The sequence below is a fragment of the Rhipicephalus microplus genome, chromosome 1, assembly GCF_043290135.1.
Source record: "Rhipicephalus microplus isolate Deutch F79 chromosome 1, USDA_Rmic, whole genome shotgun sequence".
In the NCBI taxonomy this organism is placed as follows: domain Eukaryota; kingdom Metazoa; phylum Arthropoda; class Arachnida; order Ixodida; family Ixodidae; genus Rhipicephalus; species Rhipicephalus microplus.
In genome coordinates, this window is record NC_134700.1 from 239,643,100 (window position 1) to 239,665,575 (window position 22,476).

Below are 22,476 nucleotides of genomic sequence, written 5' to 3' on the forward strand. Positions count from 1 at the left end.
AATTCTCGGGCTGTGAGCCTAGAACCGCACCTAGCAGTTCTTTCACTCCCAACCAATTATTTGTACGCGGAAGGAGGTTCGTGATTCGAAAAGCAAAAAAAAAAGGAAAACAAGGAAGAGAATATACAAAACTTTGCAGTGTCAAGTAGTATGGCTAGAATTTAAGGAAAATATAGTAAAAGGAAAAGAAAATAAGGTAACTGCGGTATTGAATTAAGACGCGTGCAATACGTGCACACAGAATTGACCTGTCAGCGCCGTCGTCTCGTCGTACTGCGCTTGGTTTCATATTGTCGGCGCGAACGACGGTGGCTCACCCCGTGTGTTGTCGCCTCGTGTTCGGGAGATCACCTCCATCGTGCTGGGTTTGTGGCGAGTATTTTGTTCGAAATTCGAGGGAGAATACAGAAAACAGAGGAGAAGGTTTACTACTCTTATTTTTATTCCAACCGTGCGTCACTATGCATAGCGGTATTTGAACCGAAAGAAGAAAGAAGCTTGAGGGGAGCCCTATAGAAACCGCCCCAGGTGCGTGGTTGCGGGAGTGGCGGTGATATATGCAAGATGGGGAGCGAGATAATGCGCGATGGGGTGCTGCTGCTTATTGTGCGATGCGAGACGCTCTCGCATGAGCTTCACAATCTGGAAATGACGAGGATCTGCCTGCCACCCGCATGGATCTCAACTTGAACAATTTTTCATGCGTTGACATACGGATGAGTTCGGGAAGAATAGATCATAATGTACCGCAGTTTATTTCCTTCGTTTTCACTAGTTGCCATCCGAGAAAACATTTGGAACATCGCATTTGTACCAGTCATATACCTTCGTCATTCATTGACATCTCGTATTACCGAAGTTCGTAAATGTGAAGCTAACAAAACGGCCATGAGCGCATCATGAGCGTGGTATGTAGTCATGTTCTTACAAGACACGCATGTAACGAATAATCGTGTTTGCACCAGTCACATACTTTAATCATCCATTCACGTCAAGTATTGCCAAACTTGGTATATGTGAAACTAGCGAAACGACCAAGAGCACACCATGAATGTGGTGCGTAGTCATTACTTGCATGACATGCATCTCATGATTTCCACATGAGAGCATGCTACTTATGCTCGCCATGCAGTCATGTCATACCAAACCAGTGTTGCAATATGTCACGTGAATGAAAGCACCGCAAGACCATGCAGCAAGACATTGACATGTAAATCATGACATTCATGACATACATATCATGAATCTTACGTTATGACTAGTCGATCCTGCTCGTCATACAGCCATTTTATGGCATGTCAACTTTGGTATAGATCCCATAATCTGAACGGGCAGGACAAATAAATGTCTTTGACGGCTAGACAGAAAAAAGTAGCAGATCCTACGTACAGGGGGAATCGACGATATGCGAATCACGAATCAGAAATTCTGATACGTCACTTTAAAATAGGCACAACGTTACGAGGTGGACGTAAATGATGCCGTACATGACTTCCGTGTCATGATTATCATGTTTGGGTGTGTCGTTCTCCTTCGTCATATATTCACGTCACGTGATACAAAATTTAGTATATGTGGAGCTGGCTAAACTGCCGTGAGCACGCTATGAGCGTGGTATATTGTCATGTTCTTACATGACGCGCGTGTCAGGATTATCTTGTTTGCATCAGTCATATATTTCGTTATCCATTGACTTCACGTAACACCTGATTTGCTATATGTAGAGCAAAGAAAACGGCCGCGAGAGCATCATGAAGGGCTCTATTAACTTAAATGAAGCGTTGACGCGTGCGCACACTGGGCACAGCGACGATAAGATGGCAAAAGGCGAGCAATTTATAGCCTGACGCCAGGCGCGACGGGCGCGACCAGCGTCCGCCGGCGTGGACCGACGACAACCGGCGCGAAATGTGACATGCTGTATTTCACGCCGATGTGTTACCCAGGCAACACTGTGTCTTTCTCTATTCGTGAAGAAGGGACGCCGGATGCGCTAAAATGCGCATGCGTCAAATCAACGCAGCGCAGCGCGCGCCTGCGATTGTACGGTAAGACCGGCGCCTGGCGTGGCGACGCCGGCATGACGCGACGAAACGAACGCCGACGAGCACGCGCACTGCGTCACGTCGAGGTGAATTAGCGCCTTGACTAAGGCGTGTAGTCATGTTCTCACATGACACCCATCTCATGATTATCACGTTTGCACCAGTCACATACCGTCGTCATCCATTGGCGTCACCTAATACCAAATTTGGCATATGTGAAGACTAGCGAAACGGCCGCGAGTGTATCACCAGTGAGGCATGTAGTGATGTCGTTACATAACACGCATGTCGTGATTATCATGTTCGTATGTGTCATTTACCTATGTCGTCTGTTCGCGTCACGTAATACCGAGTTGGTACATGTGAAGCTAGCGAAACGGCCGTGAGCGCATCATGAGCGTAGCATGTAGTCATGTTGTTGCATGACACGCCTCTTATGTTTATCATGTTCGCACCAGTATCATACCTTCGTCATCCGTTCACGTCCCGTAATACCAAGTTTGGTATAAGTGAAGCTAGCGAAACGGCCACCAGCGCATCATGAGCGTGGCATGTCATCATGTTATTACATGACACGCATCTCATGATTATGATGCTTGAACCAGTCATCAACCTTCATCATCCATTCACGTAATGTAATGCCAAATTTGGTATACGTGACACTAGCGAAACGGCTGCGATCGCATCCTGAACGTTGCATGTGGTCATGTTGTTACATGACCCACATGTCATGATTTTTATGTAAGGGTTTGTCGCTTGCTTCGCCATGCAATCATGCCATACCATACCAGTTTTGCAACATGTCTTGTGAACAAAACCACCGCCAGAGCTACAGGACAATGAAATGTGAAACATGACATTCATGACATACATGTCATGCTTTTCATTTTATGACTAGTCAAATATGTGCTCCATACAGTCATGTTATGCCATACGAAGTTGGGTATCGATATCATTATCGAAACGTCCAGGAGAGCTAAAAGTCGTAGGCGGCTAGATAGATAGATAGATAGATAGATAGATAGATAGATAGATAGATAGATAGATAGATAGATAGATAGATAGATAGATAGATAGATAGATAGATAGATAGATAGATATGCTCAAAGTCGCTGAATTTCGCTAAGAAATGCTTCGCATTTAACAGACAGAAGCAGTCAAAGTCACCGAAGTTCACTGAGAAATGCTTTGCATTTAAATGCGCTCTTAGGTATGACAGACTTCATTTCAATGTTGCCAGCGGTGGGTACCATTCCTTTAACTCAGAAGGTAATTTAGTGGCTTGTACTGATTCTTTTAGGGACGAAGCTCCTTATGGTCTAGGGCAGCCCATCCTTCCGGCGAAGCGATCACAGCATATCCACAGACAGACAGACAGACAGACAGACAGACAGACAGACAGACAGACAGACAGACAGACAGACAGACAGACAGACAGACAGACAGACAGACAGACAGATGGACAGACGGACGGACGGACGGACGGATGAACGCTCCGCCCCACTTCGTGGATATGGTGTGATGTGATTTCCCATGTCACTTTTTTTCCATACACCACAGCCCCTGCGTTGAGACTAATGCTTGTCGCCTTCCGCAATGCAATTGAGAGAAGTGGGGAAACAATGAGGGTTAGCTTCACAGGCATCATGTGTAGTTTAACACCAGAAGTCGTTGAATGCCATCGTTTATTTCATCGTTCAAAACGCTCTGCACGAATTCAATTTTGCCGTGTGCTCCTGACCCCTTTTTCTTCAAAACGCCAGAGAATGCTTTCAAAGTTAAAAAAAGTCACAGCATATGCACGAATTGAATGATGATGAGTGGGCGAAGCCTCCGTCAGTCCTTCTGCGCCTCCGTCCATCGGTTCGTTCTTGCTTCCATCCGTCCGTGCGTCTGTAAAGCCGTTGTGCATCCGTCTGTGCGTCTATTCGTCTGTTCATGCATCTGTCTGTTTGTTGATGCATCTGTATGCCCGTACGTCCATTCGTTTGTGCATCCAGCCATGGGTCCATCCGTGCTTTCATCCATGCGTCCGTCCATGCGCCAGTCAGTGCCTGCCTGCGTCCATTGATCTGTCCGTCATCTGTCTGTCGGTTCGTCCATTTTTCCGTCTATCTGTCTGTCTCTCCCTCCATGCGTGTGTCCATCCGTTCGTTTAGTGAATACTCCAAACACCGTAATCTCGCATCTTTTCATCATATTGCCACATTTCTTTCTCAAGCTTTGTTATCGTCCCATTACACTACGTTCAGCGCAAGCCGCGCCTACGATGTTCGAGAGGCTTCGAAGTTCTATAGATCGTTTTAGTAAGACTATGCCCACTTCATGCACATTACAGATTTTTCAGAAGCGTACGTCCCCGCTAGTGATAACACTAGAATATTTGATGGCAAAAATATATATGCCGACACGCTTCGTCGCTTACCAGTGGATCGACGGCCGACGCTCTGCTCACCGCTGTTAGTGCCAGTGTCCTGGTGTAAGCTCACTGTCTTTGCCCCACCGCAGTGGTCTAGTGTCTAAGGTACTCGGCTGCTGAGCCGCAGGTCGCGGGATCGAATCCCGGCTGTGGTGGCTGCATTACCAATGGAGGCGGAAATGTTGTAGGCGCGTGTGCTCAGATTTGGGCGCACGTTAAAGAACCCTAGGTGGTCTAACTTTGCGGAGCCCTCCACTTCGGCGACTCTCATAATCATATGGTGTTTTGGGACGTTAGGCCCCACATATCAATCATCAAGGTGACTTTCTTTTCACGTGGCCACAAGTTCGGCCCGAATAAACGGTTTAATATTCCACCTGCAGTCTGCTCCCTGTGTCCACGTCACGACCCTGTGACATCTGGTGGAGGTGCTTGCCGTGCATGTACCGAACGCCCCCTTCCTGTCGAGAGCAATGCCCAACCGTAAGGCACACATCCAGCCAACCTTGACCTGCGAGCAAGCCGCCGACAACAGGGGGCCACCTCCACAGTACGGGGCTCTACTCGATAATGCTCGCAAGACGAAGGTCACCACCCCTACTGCGACCACTATGACAGCCCTTGTTTTGACACCCGCCATGGTCGTAATTGAACAGCCAAAAGAGCCACCGATCTTCCACGGATACTCATTTAAAGAACCTGAGACCTGGCTGGTAACGTACGACCGAGTGGCCGCCCTGAAGCAGTGCGACTCCGAAGAAAAGTTGCACCGCGTCTTCTTCTACCTGGAAGACGCGGCGAGTACCTATTATGAGATTCGGGAGTCTGCAGTGCTATCCTGGGATCATTTTCATGGAGCATTACTGAAAACGTTCACGATTGTCGCTCGCGAAGAAAGACCCGCTGCTTTGCTTGACACCCGGGTGCAGCTACCCAAAGAAAATGTCACCATCTTCACAAAAGTGGTGACGAAACTATTTCGGCACGCCGATCCTACCATGTCTAAGGACAAAAAGCTCCGCTTCCTCATGCAGGGTGTGAAACAAGAGTTGTTTGCTGGACTCGTTCGCAACCCACCCAAGACGGTTGAAGAATTCCTCACCGAGGCCTATACAATCGAGAAGGCACTTGAGATGCGCACAAGGCAGTATGACCGTCCCTCTTCAACCTCCAGCTACGCCGAAGCCCATGCCCTCAGCACGGACGACCTGCATGAGACCATCCGACAGATCGTGCAAGAAGAGCTACGGAAAGTGTGGCCTTTGTCGCAGCCCCAAATGGATTTGACTGCCGACACCATCCGTGAAGAAGTTCGGGAATTACTAGGAATATTCGAAGCTTTGCAGACTCAGCCGCAAACAATGAGCTACACTGCTGCAACTCGGCGCTACGCTCCCCCTTCACTCCCCCTTCACTCCCACGTCAAAGGCCACACCGTCGCAGTTTCGTCGCCAGCTACCGCCGCCGCCGACGCCATACCGTCCGTCTGCTGGACGACGCAACGCTCCGAGAAAAACTTACGTGTGGCGGGCCGCCGACCAACGACCTCTCTGCTACCACTGCCGCTGCCAGTACCGTCATATGGGACTGCGTGGTTTTGCCGTAGATGCGCCATGTCCACAGCGGCGAGAAAGACCCCGCAACTTTGCCGGCTACCTTGCAGCAGCACAGTGGCCACATCGAGTATCCCCTCATTCGCCGTCACCTGGCCGCTAGATTTCGTCTCATCGCCGATCGTACACTGGCTCGACCCGGGGCCGTTCTCCTTGCCCTTTTACGGGAAACTAAGGGCAGCACCCGCTGGAGGTGCGGTTGCTGTACGACGAACTGCCGAAGATGCTCCGCTGACGATGACGCCGCGACGAAGCCTCAAGAACCCGCCGCAACATGAACGTTGTCCTGACATCGAAATTTTCGGGCCAAAAGACGACTTCATGACTCAACGTCGTAGCGGCGGCACAAATTGTCGTAGCCACGATACGACGCTGCGGTCTAACTGCAATGTGAGGAGACGAACTAGCGACCTCGACGTCCACATCGACGGCCACAGCATCACAGCTTTCGTCGACACCGGAGCCGACTATTCCGTCATCAGTGGGACATTCGCCGCGAAGTTCACGAAAGTTATTACAATTCGGGAAGGCCCCGAAATCCGTACAGCAGGAGGCCACCTAGTTACACCTGCAGGAACCTGCACAGCCAGAGTCACCATAACCGCCAAGTTTATCCTGCAAGCTTCGGTATACTGCAGCATTGCTCGAACGATGTCATCTTTGGTATGGACTTCTTAAGCCTCCATGGTGCCGTCATCGACCTGAGAACAAAGTCTGTAACGCTATCAGAAAAAGCTCTGCCGTCACTCATTTCTTCAGGAAAGCAGACCCTGAATGTGCTGGAAGGCTAAGTCACCCTTCCTCCTCATTCCAGCGCCAGCATTTCCGTCGGCACTCAAGAATCGACAGACATGCAAGGCGTCATTGAAGGCGACCAACACCTCTTGATTAACCGCGAAATTTGCGTCGCCAGAAGAATGGCCGAGCTGCGAAGAGGAAACGCAAGAGTGATGCTCACAAACTTTAGCAACGAGTACAAGCACGTGAGCTTTAGCAAACGAGTAGAACTTTAGCAAACGAGTACAAACAGAAAAGGCCCAACGGTCGCCTACATCAAAGGAATACTGGAAGCCAGCAATGCTTTCACCCTCACCGATTCCGCCCAATCTACTCCGTGACTCAAACCCTTCAACCAACATTCGACGTTATTCGGAGCCTTGCAACGCATAAACAAGAGCAGCTTGAAAACCTGCTCCTGGAATACAAGAACTAGTTTTCGTCGTCATCGAGCATTCGAGAGCCCCTGTCGCGAAACATCGAATCTTAATAGAAGGAAATGCCAGGCCACTCCGAGTCCGTACAGAGTTTCGACGCGAGAACGCGAAGCCATAAAGAAACAAGTCAACGAAAGGCTCCGCGATGACATCATCCAGCCTTCAAAGTGTCCATGGGTGTCACCAGTGGTGTGAGTGAAGAAAAAGAATGGAACACTACGCCTCTGCGTTGACTATCGCCGACTGAACAAGATAACTAAGCAGGACGTTTAGCCTCTCACCCGAATAGACGACGCCCTTGATCGGCAACACAGCGTCAAGTTTTCTTCATCGATATACCTCAAGACAGGCTATTTGCAGATCGATGTAGATGAGAGAGACCGAAAAAAATTGCGTTTATAACCCCAGACGGCCTTTTCTAGTTCAAGGCAATGCCCTTCGGTCTTTGCTCGGCTCCTGCGACTTTTCAACGCGTTATGGACGCAATGTTGGCAGGACTCAAGTGGCAGACTTGTCTCGTTTACTTGGATAACGTTGTCGTGTTTCCTCAAGCTTCGACGAGCACTTTCGGCGTTTTGAAGCTGTACTTCAAGCCATTAAGACTCCCGGACTCACCCTGCAGCCAGAAAAGTGCCGCTTCACGTACGAGGAACTTTTGTTCTTGAGCAACGTGATAAGACAGTCCGGAGTAGGATCTGATCCACAGAAGAAAGCTGCCATCGATGTATTTCCGCCACCCGCTGACAAGAAAGCCATGCGTTGATTTCTCGGCCTGTGCACCTATTACAGGCGCTTCGCCAGAAACTTTGTCCGCATCCCCAAGCCTTTCACTAATTTTAGGACAACTGACGTCGAGTTCAAGTGGAAAACCCCACAGGAGAAAGCATTTGAGGATCTAAAATGACGTCTGCCGATGCCTCCGATACTCGCGCATTTCGACTAAAGTGCCGAAACAGAAGTGCACACTGGCCCAAGCAGCGTAGGACTAAGCGCCGTCCTTGTGCAGAGAACTGATACACTGGAAAGGGTTATTAGTTACGCTAGCTGGTCGCTATCCAAAGCAGAAAGCAGTTATTCCGCAACAGAAAAGGAGTGCCTTGCCATCATCAGGGTGACGTCAAAGTTTGCTCCTTATCTCTACAGCCGGCCATTGAAAGTTGTGAGCGACCACCACGCCTTGTGTTGGCTAGCTAACTTGAAGGACTCTTCAGGTCGCCTTGCCCCATGCAAACTGAGACTTCAAGAATACGACATTACCGTCATTTACAAGTCCGGCAGAAAACACTCCAACACCGACTCTCTGTCACGAGCCCCCATCGACCCACCACCGCCCGAAGACCTGAATGACGACTGCTTCTTGGGAATGATAACTGCTGATGACTTCGCTAAACGTCAGCGGTCTGACCCGGAACTTAGGTGCCTAATCGAATACTTCGAGGGCAGAAGCTCTGTTGTTCCGGAGGTATTCAAACGGGCACTTACGTCATTTTGGCTGTGAAACAGCTTTCTCCGAAAGAACTTCTCGCCGCTTCCAGCCAAGTACCTTCTTGTGGTACTGTGTGATGTCGTGAAAGGTGATGAGTGCTTCAGTTGCTTCGATATCGTGGTCCGAAGTCTGGCCCACCGCTCGGCATACGAGTCGTACAAGCTATCAAGGCAAACCAGACCACCCCCGCACCCGGAACTAAACAAAGCTCAACAAATCACTTGGCGGCGGCTTCAAACGAACTCATTCCCTTCCCCGTACATATACAGGCACATATACCCTGCCTTATTCACATCTACGTGCACCCTTTGCAAGACCCAGACCGCAACCTTGGATCACATCATCTGGGGATGCAGCAAGGACCCTCCCCCACCAAACCTCCTAGGACAGTCACCTTCAAGTGAGGCCTGGGAGAGAATCCTCACGACCACAAGCCTGGACACCCAGCTCCGGGCCATCAAACGCGCTGACGAGGTGGCGACCAGGCATGGCCTGACAGCCCTCGCCACTTAGGAAACCGTCAGCTGCCTTAATAAAGTTGTTTACTACTACTACTTCTTGTGGTACCTTCCGCTCTGCTACCAGACCTCCTCCATACCCTGCACAATGATCCAATGGCAGGATAACTTCGTGTTTCCGGCACGCTCGCGAGGCTATAAGAAAGGTATCACTGACCGTGTCTTACCGCCGACGTCACTCGTTACGCGAGGACATGCCGAGACTGTCAACGACGCAAATAGCAAATACTGCTACAAGGCCAGCAGGTTTTCTTCAGCCGATCGAACACCCTCGCCGATCGTTCCAACAAATCGGGATAGACCTAAAGGGGCCATTTTCTACATAGAATTCAGGAAACAAACGGATCGTCGTAGCTATTGACTACTTCAACCACTACGCCGAAACAAAGGCCCTACCCAAAGGTAGCACCTAAGTGGTAGCAGAGTTCGTTGAGAAATTCGTCCTTCGTCATGGCGCCCCAGAGGTTGTCATCACCGATAGAGGTACTGTTTTTACTGTTGCTTTGACTCAAGCTATATTGAGACACAGCCAGACAAGCCACCACCGCAACACCGCCTACCACCTACAGACAAATGGTCTCACCGAGCGGCTAAACAAGACAATCGCTGACATGCTGGCCATATACGTCGACGTTGAACACAAGACGTGGGACGCCATTCTTCCGTGCGTGGCCTTCGCGGACACCACGGCCGTGCAGGAGAGGACGCATATGCAACCGAACAAGTTGGTGAACGGAAGGAAGCCGGCAATGACGCTCAACGCAATGCTACATAACATTGCTGATGAAGAAAACCTCGGCGTTAACCTTTATCTTCAGCGCACTGAAGAAGCTCGTCAACTCGCTCGCCTGAGCATCACGAATCGGCAGACTACCGTTACAATCTTCGGCGACGCTCCGTGGAATACCAGCCCTGTGAAGGTGTTTGGGTATACGCCGACGTGGACTCAGTGAAAAGCTTCTGCGACGCTTCTTCAGACCGTACAGGGTAGTTTGACGTCTCGGCCCACTCGATTCGGAGTTTGTCGCCGATGGCAACACGAACTCTCAACGACGTCGATCGCGACCTGAAGTCGTCCATGTCGCACGCCTTAAGCCATTTCCAGCGCGTTAACGAACGAAAAAAGTGTATTTTCTTGTTGTATCATTGCTGTATTGTAATTTATTGCTTTCACTTTCTTGCAATATTGTTGTACTTTCATCTTCTCTTACAGCATCGGGACGATGCCTTTTTGATGAGGGGGGGGGGGCAGTGCCGCTTTCCTTTCTCAACTTTGTTGTCACACCGTTACACTACGTTCAGTGCAAATCGCGCCTACGAATTATCGAGAGGCTTCGAAGCTGTAGATCGTTTTGGTAAGATTACGCCCACTTCGTGCACATTACTGACTTTTTTGAAGCCTGCGTCACCGACAGTGATAACACTAGAATATTCGATGACAAGGGGTGTAAATGCCGATACGCTTCGCCGCTTGCTAGTTGATTGACAGCCGACGCTCTGTTCGCCGCTGTCAGTGCCAGCGTCCTAGTGTAAGCTGACTTTCTTTTTACATGGCCACAAGGTCGGCCCGAATAAACAGTTTAAGGAGGAGGAGGATTGAAAGGGGAAGGACAGGGAGGTTAGCCAGTAAATAGTTTAATATTCCACCTGCAGTCTGCGCCCTTCGTCCATGCCACGACCACGTGATGATGTGTTCATCATATAGAAAAATCGCCACCAAGCAAACATTCCAAGGACTAAACGAGAGGTGGCTACCTACTACTACTACTACTACTACTACTACTACTACTACTACTACTACTACTACTGCTGCTCCTACAGCATCGCGGACGCACGACCCTTCGCATAAGGAGCTTCGCCCCTAAAATGGAAGTGCCTCTAGCGTAAGTATAAGAATGTCTTTTGCTTGTTCATCATAAAACTATACGGGCGTCATCTGTGTTATAACATCTGCATGATTTATTTCAACGAGAACTATATCATCTAGAGGTGAATCCTAGAACGAAGCGGCTACGTACCACATACATGGGAGGTGACCGACCCCCGCCTTAAGGAGTTTTGTCCCTAATATTACAGCGTATCCTCGGACTGAATAATGGTGAGAGGGTGAAGCGTTCCTCAGTCCTTTCGCCCTCCCGTCCATCCATCCATGCACTCATCCATCCGTTCATCCATTGGACTGTGCTTCCATCTATCTGTCCGACCGTGCGTGCGTTTGTCCGTAGTCCACCCATGCGTCCGTCCGTTTATCCAACCATCCTTCCGTATGCTTGTCTGTCTTTCCGTCCGTCCGTGCATCCTATTATGGTGGTACCTGAAGTGTTCAATCCAAGTACCGCCATCACTCGCCTTTTCATCATATATTCACCATATAGAAGTAGCGCCGCCCAGCGCACATTTCAAGGACCGAGCGAGAAGTGGCTACTTTCTACTACTACTACTACGACGACAACTACTACTACATACATCGCGGACGCACGAGCCACAGCATAAGGAGCTTGGCCCTAAAACAAAAGGCAGATCCCACGTAAAGTGGGAATCGATTATATGCAAAGAACGAATGAGGAAGGTTAATATGTCACTTCAAAATGAGCTCAACGTTACGTGGCAGACGTAAATTATGCGGTACATGACTTTCATGTCATGATTATTGTTTTTCGACGTGTCATTTACTTTCGTCATCTATTAACGTCACCTGATACCAACTTTGGTATATATGGAGCTAGCAAAACGGACGCGAGCGTGCTTTGACCGTAGCATGTAGTCATGTTTTACGTGAAATCCATGTCATAATTATCATATTTGGATGTGTCATTCACATTCATCGTCCATTCACGTCAGGTAATACCAAAATTGGTATATGAAGAACTAGTGAAATGGCTGCGAGAACGCTATGAGCGTATCAAGTAGTCTTGTTTTCCATGAAACGCATATCACGATTATCAGGTTTGGGCGTGTCATTTACCTTCGTCTATTCACTTCACGTCATACCAAACTTGGTACATTTGGAGCTAGCGCAATGGCGGCGAGTGAGTCATGAAGGGCCCAATATACTCCGACGCAACTATGAAGCACGCGCAGGCTGGGTGAAGCGACGGCACGCTAGCAAAACGCGAGCACTCTATAGTGTGCTGCCAGGCGCAACCGGCGTGAAATACGACACGCTGCAATTCGCATCGACGACGTTACTTAGGCAGCACCATGTCTGCCTCTCTTTGGAATGCAGAGTCACCGTGTGCTCTCAAACGCGCATGCGTCAAAGCAACACCGTGCGGCGCGCGCATACGAGTATATGGCATGCAGATCCAAAATGAAGGTCAGTGGGCGGATCCACTGATCTCTACTAGAGAGATATCGGTTCTGGCGTGGCATCAACTGCGTGACGCGATAAAACGAACGCCAGCGAGCACGCGCGCCTGGTCACGTCAAAGTGTATATCAGACAACACTGCGTCTCCCTCTTTTCGTGACGTAGGGACGCCAGACGCACTGAAACGCGCATGGGTCAAAGCAACGCAGCGCGGCGTGCGCCTGCGAGCATATGGCAGGACCGGTGCCTGGTGTGGCAACGCCGGCGTGACCCGACAAAATGAACACCGGTGAACTCGCTCACCGCGTCACGTTGAAATGTATTGGCGCCTTGACTGTGGCATGTATTCATGTTCTCACATGACACGCAACTCATGATTCTCATATTTGCACCAGTCACATACCTTCGTCACCCATTGACGTCACGTAATACAAAATTTCGCATATGTAAACATAGCGAAATGGCTGCGAGCGTATAATGAATGTGGCATGTAGTCATGTTTTCATATGACACGCATGTCGTGATTATCATGTTTGTATGTGTAATTTACCTAAGTGGTCCGTTCACGTCGCGTAATAAGTTTGGTACATGTGAAGCTATCGAAACGGCCGCAAACGCATCATGAGCGTAGCATGTAGTCATGTTGTTACATGACACGCATCTCATGTTTATCATGTTTGCACCCGCATCATACTTTCGTCATTCATTCACGTACCGCAATACAAAATTATGTATATGTGACGCGAGCAAAACGCCCGCGAGCGCATCATGAGCTTGGCATGTAGTCTTGTGTTTACATGAGACGCATGTCACGATTTTCATGTTAGGGTCTGTCGCTTGTGTTCTCCATGCAATCATGTCATACCATGCCAGTTTCGCAACGTTCCATGTAAACAAAACCACCGCAAGGGCTGCAGGACCATGAAATGTAAGTCATGACATTATTGACATCCATGTCATGATTTTAATGTTATGACTAGTCAAATATGTTCTCCATACAGTCATGTTATGACATACAGTTTGATATCGATAGTATTATCGAAACGGCCAGGAGATCTAAAAGTCGTAGGTGACAAGATAGATAGATAGGAAGATAGATAGACTGATAGATAGATAGATAGATAGATAGATAGATAGATAGATAGATAGATAGATAGATAGATAGATAGATAGATAGATAGATAGATAGATAGATAGATAGATAGATAGATAGATAGATAGATACGCCCAAATTTGCCGAGGTTCGCTAAGAAATTCTTCGCATTTAAAATGTATCCCAAGCTTTACCGGCTGCTGTTGGCTTGATGCGAGTGTACCTTCAAAACTATTCGTTCTACCTAAGAACCTCGACGCACCGGAAGATCACTAGCACTGAATGATCACGAATTTCATTTCTCTGGAGACCTGTTAAATGTGCAACATTTCATAGCGAACTTCGTAGACTTTGAATATATCTATCTATCTATCTATCTATCTATCTATCTATCTATCTATCTATCTATCTATCTATCTATCTATCTATCTATCTATCTATCTATCTGTGTGTCTGTCAGTGTGTCTGTGTGTCTGTCTGTATGTCTGACTGTGTGTGTCTGTCTGTATGTGTGATTGTGTGAGTATCGGTCTATTCTTATGTGTGTGGTCTTTGTGTGTGTATGTGTGTGTGTCTGTATGTGTGTGCGTGCGTGTGTCTTTGTGTCTGTCTTTTTAGGTGTAAACCAAAATGAGTATAGGGGGGATGAAGTAATGTCCAGTTGGAAATAGTGTTTTCGTACTTATCTTTAAATACATGTTTCCTTTTGTCCCAATAGTTCTAACACAAACACTTCAATATTCTGTCAGCACGTAGGAGCATTTCAGTAACTGTGTTATTATGAATAGAAGCAACATAACAGAGACCTGAAGCTTCCCAGAAAAACTCACTGTCCTTTCACACCCCTCCTCTTCCCCTGAAAAAGAAGAATACACGTTCCGTGAGATAAAAAGTTCGGAGTAATAAACTAAACGTTAAACTATCGAACACAACGCCACAAATAGAGACCCACTGTTCAATATCCAAGATGTGCGTCGCATTATTGGCTGATATACGTGCTTGTAGTGACTGGCTGAATTACGTCATGCAACTTTTCAAATGGCGCATTCCATTTGTTTCTTTGTAAAACGTGCTTTTCTGCAAGAGTGCTGTGTTGGCCGGCAGAGTACAGTTGCACGGAAAAGTTAGGAGCCAAGTCTGTCGAATCGTTGCTCGTACAATAGCACGTACGTGACCACAAAATGCACTTGTTCTTCTTGATATTTGTTGAAGAGCAAAATTAAGTATTATTTAAATATAGTGAAGTTGACACTTTCTTGATACGATATACGTGATGTAGAAACTGCGTACAACGTAGTTGCCGCTTCTGGCTCTAGTATGTAATTTTTTCTATATCAATGATGCTAAAGGGCATGCAAATCTGCCGTACTTGTCTGCGTTGTATGTATACGCTTGAACATAAGCGCTCATTGCGTGTGAGAAGCTCGCTTTTGTTCGAAACTTTCATCACCAGTTACACAATAAATAAACTGTCGGGCATTATTTATACAGTAATACACAGAAACAGGTACAAAAAAACAGAGATAGAAAAGAGCGGTTCTCCGAATTCTCCTCGCTTCATTGTTTATTGCCCTACAGATAACTGCATCCCCTCACACGATATTCTCCATTGCTCCACTACAAGAGGCACATGGCTGTAGCTCTGTTACATTCGAATACGAGGAAATCATGTGCTACGTTCAGCTGTCAAAACATTTGTTCTGAAAACGAACTAAACCTGTAGGCAAGCTGAGAAAGTTGTTGATCAGAACATCGAAAAGAGATCAAAAGAGTGGAGTGATGGAGGAGGCATGTGTACGCCACACGGTGGTACCAGTGCACCAGACGCTAATTGTGACGGAGGGAAAGACGTATGCATGATGTAAGAACAATTCAAACAAGAGTGTCGGGCTGAGTGTGGGTGCTGGTGGTTTTCCGCGCAAAGTAAGTTTTCTTCAGCATTGCGTGAATGCGTTGCCGAAAAGGAGCAGCGTCGCTAATCCCTGAGGGATGGGGGACCTCTTTTCCATAAGGTAAGACAAGCGGGCGTTTCTGTGTATGCCTCCTAAAACACCTGGTGATCCACTGCCGTAATATCTGTCATTAGCCTTTTGGGTTATATTTATTCACTTCTATTAGCTGTTATTTCCCACGTAGTGCATTCTTCGCGCAGAAGCTAAGTTACTCGCTTGTGCAAGTCATGGTATGGTCTGGCTTTGGCAAGAGCCTAAATGTCTACGTGGTAGCTACGTTGAAGTTACTGAATACAATTTCACAGATAAGAATAAAAAGAGAGCTTTGTTTTCTAGCGACAATTTGTAGGACCAGAACAAGAATACTTACTTACGAGTACTTTTGTCTGGGCAATTTGTTACGATGTCTTTTCAAGTTGTAATCACCTGGAAATATACATAAAATAACATGTATGCGCAGAAGCAGCGCTGACGGACGACATAGAGGATGAAGCGTTGAATACTGGTATATTGTACGCATGTTTTTTTTTATATCTGATTCCGCCATGCTGAATAAGGATCACATCTTGATAGCTTTATGAATTAAAAACTTTTAAAGTGATTGCGGTCGAGCGTTCATATAGAGCATTTCGGTGCAGACTAGATGGTCACACGTAGTAAAATATTCAACAAAAGTTTCGCTGTGGTTCAAAGTCATAGGCACACTAAAACACGTCTACTTCAAGCCGTTTTTTATACGCACTCGCACGTGCTGAACCCTCCTGTGTAATTACACACGAGCACGCACGCCGGACGTATTTCCTGCAGCATGCTTGTACTGACTTCCCAGTTCGTTCTCATTCGCAGATTATTAGCGAGCGTTCACGAAGCTCTAGCGCACCAAAGTTGCTTGTTACATTAATGCGGCAACGCTGAGCTTGTCCAACAGATTCCAAGGTTAAGCCCCGCCATGGTGGTCTAGTAGCTAAGATACTCGGCTGCTGACCCACAGGTCGCGGGATTAAATCCCGGCTGTGGCGGCTGCATTTACGATGGAGGCGGGAATGTTGTAGGCCCGTGTACTCAGATTTTGGTGCACGTTAAAGAACCCCTGGTAGTCAAAATTTCCGGAGCCCTCCACTACGGCGTCTCTCATAATCAAAATAGTGGTTTTGGAACGTTAAACCCCACAAATCAATCAATCGATCAGATTCCAAGGTTAAAACTGCGTATGTCGAACAATATGAAATGTAGACCATCAATGTTAGGCCACGGATTCTGTTAGACAAGGTGCGCAAAATCTCCAGCCAAAAATTTGCGCAATAAAGTGTCAGCCCTAACGTTTAGTAATGACAGAGATTTATAATACGGCACTTTTTGTCGCAGGCCCAGGGGTCAGAGGTTCGACTCCCAGGGGGGGGGGGGGGAGGGCAATATAGTTTATTACAATAAAATCTAGAGTGAAATCTGGCGCAAGTGTCTATGCGGGCTCCTTCAGCGCGCAAACCTTTACTTCCCATAATTCCCACGGGAATTATGGGAAGTAAAGGTTTCGGATCTGATTCAGATAGATCATGTTTTTAAATTCGCGAAGCTTGTTTTCCGAGTGTAAAACAAAGTGATTTGATGCTATATTTAATTGAAACTTGCTTCAATGTCTTATACGCAAACATTATTGCAGAAAGATATAGTAATTACGAGGTAGAAGTGAAACCTTAGCAATTTTAACCACCAAGGTAGGTATTGGTCTGCATTTGCGATCTAAATTTGGCATCAAGCTATAATGAATGACTTTCTAACGCTTGACAACAAACATCCTTCTTCCTCCCCCAACCAAAAGTATGAATGATCTATTTATGATAATAAGAATACAGTATTAAGTGAGAAACACTTTACCTATAGTCTGCTTCGATGCCAGGTGCGTCTGTCCAAGTGGTCTGCCCTCAACGCACCTCTCACTTTGCGGTGAAGTCGAATCAAAGGAGCGTAACGGTGAGTTTGCTTAGCTTTGCCGTTGTCTTGCAGTCGATTTAAACGAGCTTTGGCAAGAAGCGATAATGAAGACACGTGAACTCAATGCAACATCATGCACTGGCATTGGACATACATTTATGCACAGTGAGCAGTGTACGACGTTTTGCTTAAAATGTCAAATACAACTTGTAAAGTTCGAACATTGGAGCAAATCATGATACCGAGCGGGTGCCAGCCTGTGTGAACAACAAAGGCACTGCTTAAGTGCTTTACATTACACCCACGCTGTGCGAAGAATGAAACTGAAGCTGTCGAATAGGATCCGTAAACCGTTCGCTAGCTAACGCAATCCTATCCGAAACATGTACTTCCACCCATTCTCATGCGGGTACGACTATCGCAGCGCCAGATTACCCTCTAAGTATTATCGTATAAATTCTTGAGGGGAGCTTTCTCTTTGTGCATTTTTTTACACTTGGTGGCGTCAATCTTACAACGTCATATTCGTGATAGACATACGTGCATGAAGTCTTGGTGATGTCCGGCATAAAATATTTTCGTGGTAAAAAAAGGGCTAAACCACTTCACGAGTTCTATTTCTTCGGCTAGTTGGAACACGGATAGTTTGAAGCGCCTAACAAAGAGAAGTACACATTAAGGCGCGTAAAAACGATAGAAACGAAAGTGCTTTTCGTTATTACTTTCAACCTGAAATACCTGGATGCTGTGATAAATTTACCAGAACAGTGCAACTGTATCTGATATTTGCATGAGTTATCAATCAGATCAAGGGAACATAGGTCCAAGTATAGTGTGAGAAAACTAAGCCAATGATTTTATTTATTATAGCGTACAAGTTGCGTATAAATTCAAGTAAAGTTTAGTACACGATTTAAACATTGTGAATGAAAGTAGCAAACAGAAGTGTTGCATTACTTCACATTACAAAAAACATTTCATTCACTGAAGTGAATGTGAAATTCAGCGTTTGTTCTTTCCGCTTAATTTTTTTTCAAGCCAACGTGATTGCCTAGTAGTCGCTGTTCTTGGCTCCTGATTGTATCAAAAGATGTGGGTTGAATCCCGGCCGCTACAGTAGCATTTCGATGACTACGAAGTGCGAGGTCCCTCTACCATTGAGATTATCTGGAGTGCTGCACTATGACATTGCTATGACTTGTCTTGGGCCGTTATCCACAACGAACCAGATATTGCACATCAGTTATGAGGGATGCCGCAAGGTGGGATAAGAATTAAGGAAGGGAGAAAATACAACCATGGCACCTATTTGTAGCATAAAGCCGCGAAAAAATTCACACTGATGCTCTAACCGCTTTATGACACAAATGAGAAATTGTCTGTATTTTATTTCTTAACTTCAAGCTATCTTCTTTTTTAGCCTTTACAAACATTCTTCAAAGATTTTGTGATTATTGTATACTTAAATATACTTCTGAAAGAACAAACAAAAGTTAATAAAAAAACGCAGGAACAAACGACCAATGACGCAGAGAGAAAGAACAAGAGCCATCCAGTGTATAAGACTGTGGATATAAATGAACCTGACGTCATTTATGTGCTGCCCATTCAATACCTGGTTCGCGATCCTAAAGTGCTGCGCATGGGAAGTTTGAAGGGGTAGTGAAAAGTGACATGCAAAAAAAATAGAGCCCTACAAAGTGCTTTTGCATTCAAAACAATGCGATGTGCGTTAGTCTTGTAAGAAGTTTTGGATAGCCGCAACAGAAACTTCATAGGAAGTTAAGCATTGGTTATGCGTAAAGTACAACCTTTCTTCAGAAAAAAGAAACAAGCTGCATATTCTCTCGATGGCCATAGAGCAGAACACCAGGGAGGTGAAAGTCGTACAACACTGTGGAGACTAGGAAAATGGTTTATCGACAGATGTATGATGCAGAAGAGGCTCGGGTGGTGGAATCGAACAAATGAGCTATATTGCAGGTTAAATGCATTTTAGTATATTACCCTGAAAAGCGCAATAGTGAAGCAGGTGGCGCTTCTCAGAGAAGGGGTGGGCTATCCAAATGGCATGTACTTCAAGGTTGCTTTCTTTGTTCTAATTTATAGAGAGTTTCAGGATATTCAATAAAAAATGAAGCACAATCAAAAGGAGTGATTCGATTCGGAAAAGCTGGACCGAAAGAGAACGTATTTTCTTGCACGTGCATATTTTACGCGGTTTTGTGAAATATCAGGAGCACTCATTCGTGCTCCAAGGATGGTATCAGTGATAAAAAATAGCCTCTGGGGTTGTCTGCACTCAGTCATATTGTTTCTGTACCTATAGTTGTTTTTCAATAAACTGTGGCGACAGAAACAACCCAGATATGTATGCGAGGATTGCGAGCCGCTGCATATTTTACAGGGTAAAGCGAGAGTACGCTACATATAGCCATTCGATACCGGGCTTATGGTGTGGTGCTGTGGAAAGTGTGTCAAATGCGTGTCTGGAGAAGTGGATGTGCAACACAGTCACAAACTATTTTCCCAATGTCATGCTTTTGTAGGCCCATATGCTCAGATTTGAGTGCACAAGAGAGAACCTCAGGTGGTCGAAATTTCCGGAGCTTTTCATTACGGCATCTCTCATAATAATATGATGTTTTTGGGACGTTGAACCCCACATATCAATCATCAATCAATATCATGCTTTATATTGAGCCCGACATTGTTCAATTTGTCTTCTTTTTTGTCGTTTGGATGTAAAAAAAACATATCCTAGCTCTGATTAGGTATAGTAGTTGTCTGAAAACCTTTGTAATGATAGTTATTTAGGAAAAAACTCAACGTGAAATCTCTAGTGAACATCATTTTCAGCATTATTGACAACTTTTTGTTTGCCAATCCACTGGTAACGTCATTATTTCAACTCATGCTGTCATACCACATCATGAGTGCTTAGAAAAAAATTATTGTGATATAAAAAAAATAAAACAGACTTTCTGACTGTCCTGCATTATAGGGGCAAAAACTAATTATACGTAGCATAGCTGATGCAAAAGAATAAAGAAAATTAGTTTCTGGCATGCGAACTGCTTCTTGTCAAAATCCAAAACTTCTTCCACGTAATACACATATGCTACGTTATTAAACACGCTGTTAACTCCCACATTTAACGTTTTTGTAATATCTGGCATGACCGTTAAGTATCGACTAGAAATCTGTTGTTGTCGATAGCTCAAATAAAACTCTTCGAAGGCAAATATTTAGTGTACTGTGCTTTTCTATTTTAACAAAGCATCAGATCATATCGTAATAAGTGAGTTTTAGACAAGGAGTTTCGTTTTTTAGCAATTTATTCGTTATGACACGATGTTATCTTGTTATTTGTTTTACAACAGTGGGCAACACGTCACAAACAAACAGTTTAAACACAAAATGTCTTTCCTTCTTCATGCTCTGTCTCCCAGTTTTTTGGAGAATTTGGTTGTGATTGTGGGTAAATTGAGGATCAAGGCTTCAGAGTTTGCGGGTAATTACAACTCTTCTAGGCGGACACATAGTTTGCGACACTAAGTAAAGAAAACAAAGTATCACCATCATAGTAAGCATCGTCGATTATTTTGCCTCGAGCAGCGTCAAAGAAGGGGGCTCGGCTTTTATGAATATTCAACCCACGGCGCCCTTCCATGAGATTACCGATTGATCATTAGATAATAAATCGTTGGTGCGGATAACGAGTGTGATGAAGTATGCCGAGCCACGACCAGTGACGCGTTTGCAGACACGTACGGTCCTTGCACTGATCCGCGAACCTCGACGAGAGCACCCAGTCGGCTGTACTTGGCAAAGCTTGTTCAAGCCACTATCGCGAGGACTCAGTGGTCTCTATATAAACGGCGACGACACTGCAGTGTATTCAGAATTGCTTGAACCCCGGCAGCCCGCCAGGATTGGTTCATGGTCGGCTCCGGCTGAGTTATTCATGGTGTATACCGCACGCGTAACAAGCAGGCGTGGAAAGCAGTTCAGCTCGCAGGATTATCTTTAGTGTGAAATAAGGTGGCCGTCCTATGTGCTGCTGCTTCCAATGCGCCTGATCTAAGCGTTGGTGACCGCTTGATATTGCTCATAATATGCCTAATTAAGAGCTTATTTGATAACTCCACACGATGACTAACAGCTTACATTATAGTTAGTCTAGGAGGTTGTATGCACCACTGATAGAGATGATCGAGTAACTTTATGGCACCTGTGGCTCCATCTTAGCTGGCAATGTGTGCAACTGCGCTGCTAAGTCAGAGGGTGCAGTTTCCATTTCTGGTCACTACGACCACCTAAAGCATGTATTTGCTTAAGTTTCAGAGCACGTTAAAAAGTCCAGGGTGGTAGAAATATTATGCGAAGTCCCCTTTCGGTCTACCTAATAAGCGTATCGTGATTTTTGCGCTCAAACCTTGCAGAATAGTTATTGGCTGCTGATATGACGTCGTGTTATTAAGGCCCTGCTTTATAGACCCTGTTTTATCAGTGCACTCATTTTCATACTTTGGTTCAAATTTCTTAACGAGCTGGACTTTAGAGAGTATTCATTGCAGGTATTTTCACTGGCGAACGCATACTAGGCCAGTGAAAAGAAAAATATTCCAAGTTTTATTGAACAGAAATACTTGAAAGACTGCACCTGCGATTGCCTGACGCGCGGGAAGAAGGTACTTGTCTTCAGTAAGCACATGAAAATATCCCAGTTTCACTGCAAGGAAGAAGCAATCTTCGCGACAACAACGAATAGTAGTGTTATAAGAAGTGAGGTTGGTTGCAAACACTTCAGGATCATATCTCACGTAACCAAACAAAACACTAGTGTAAGAAATTACGGTCGCTTCAGGAAAAACAACACACTTAGCACAGTC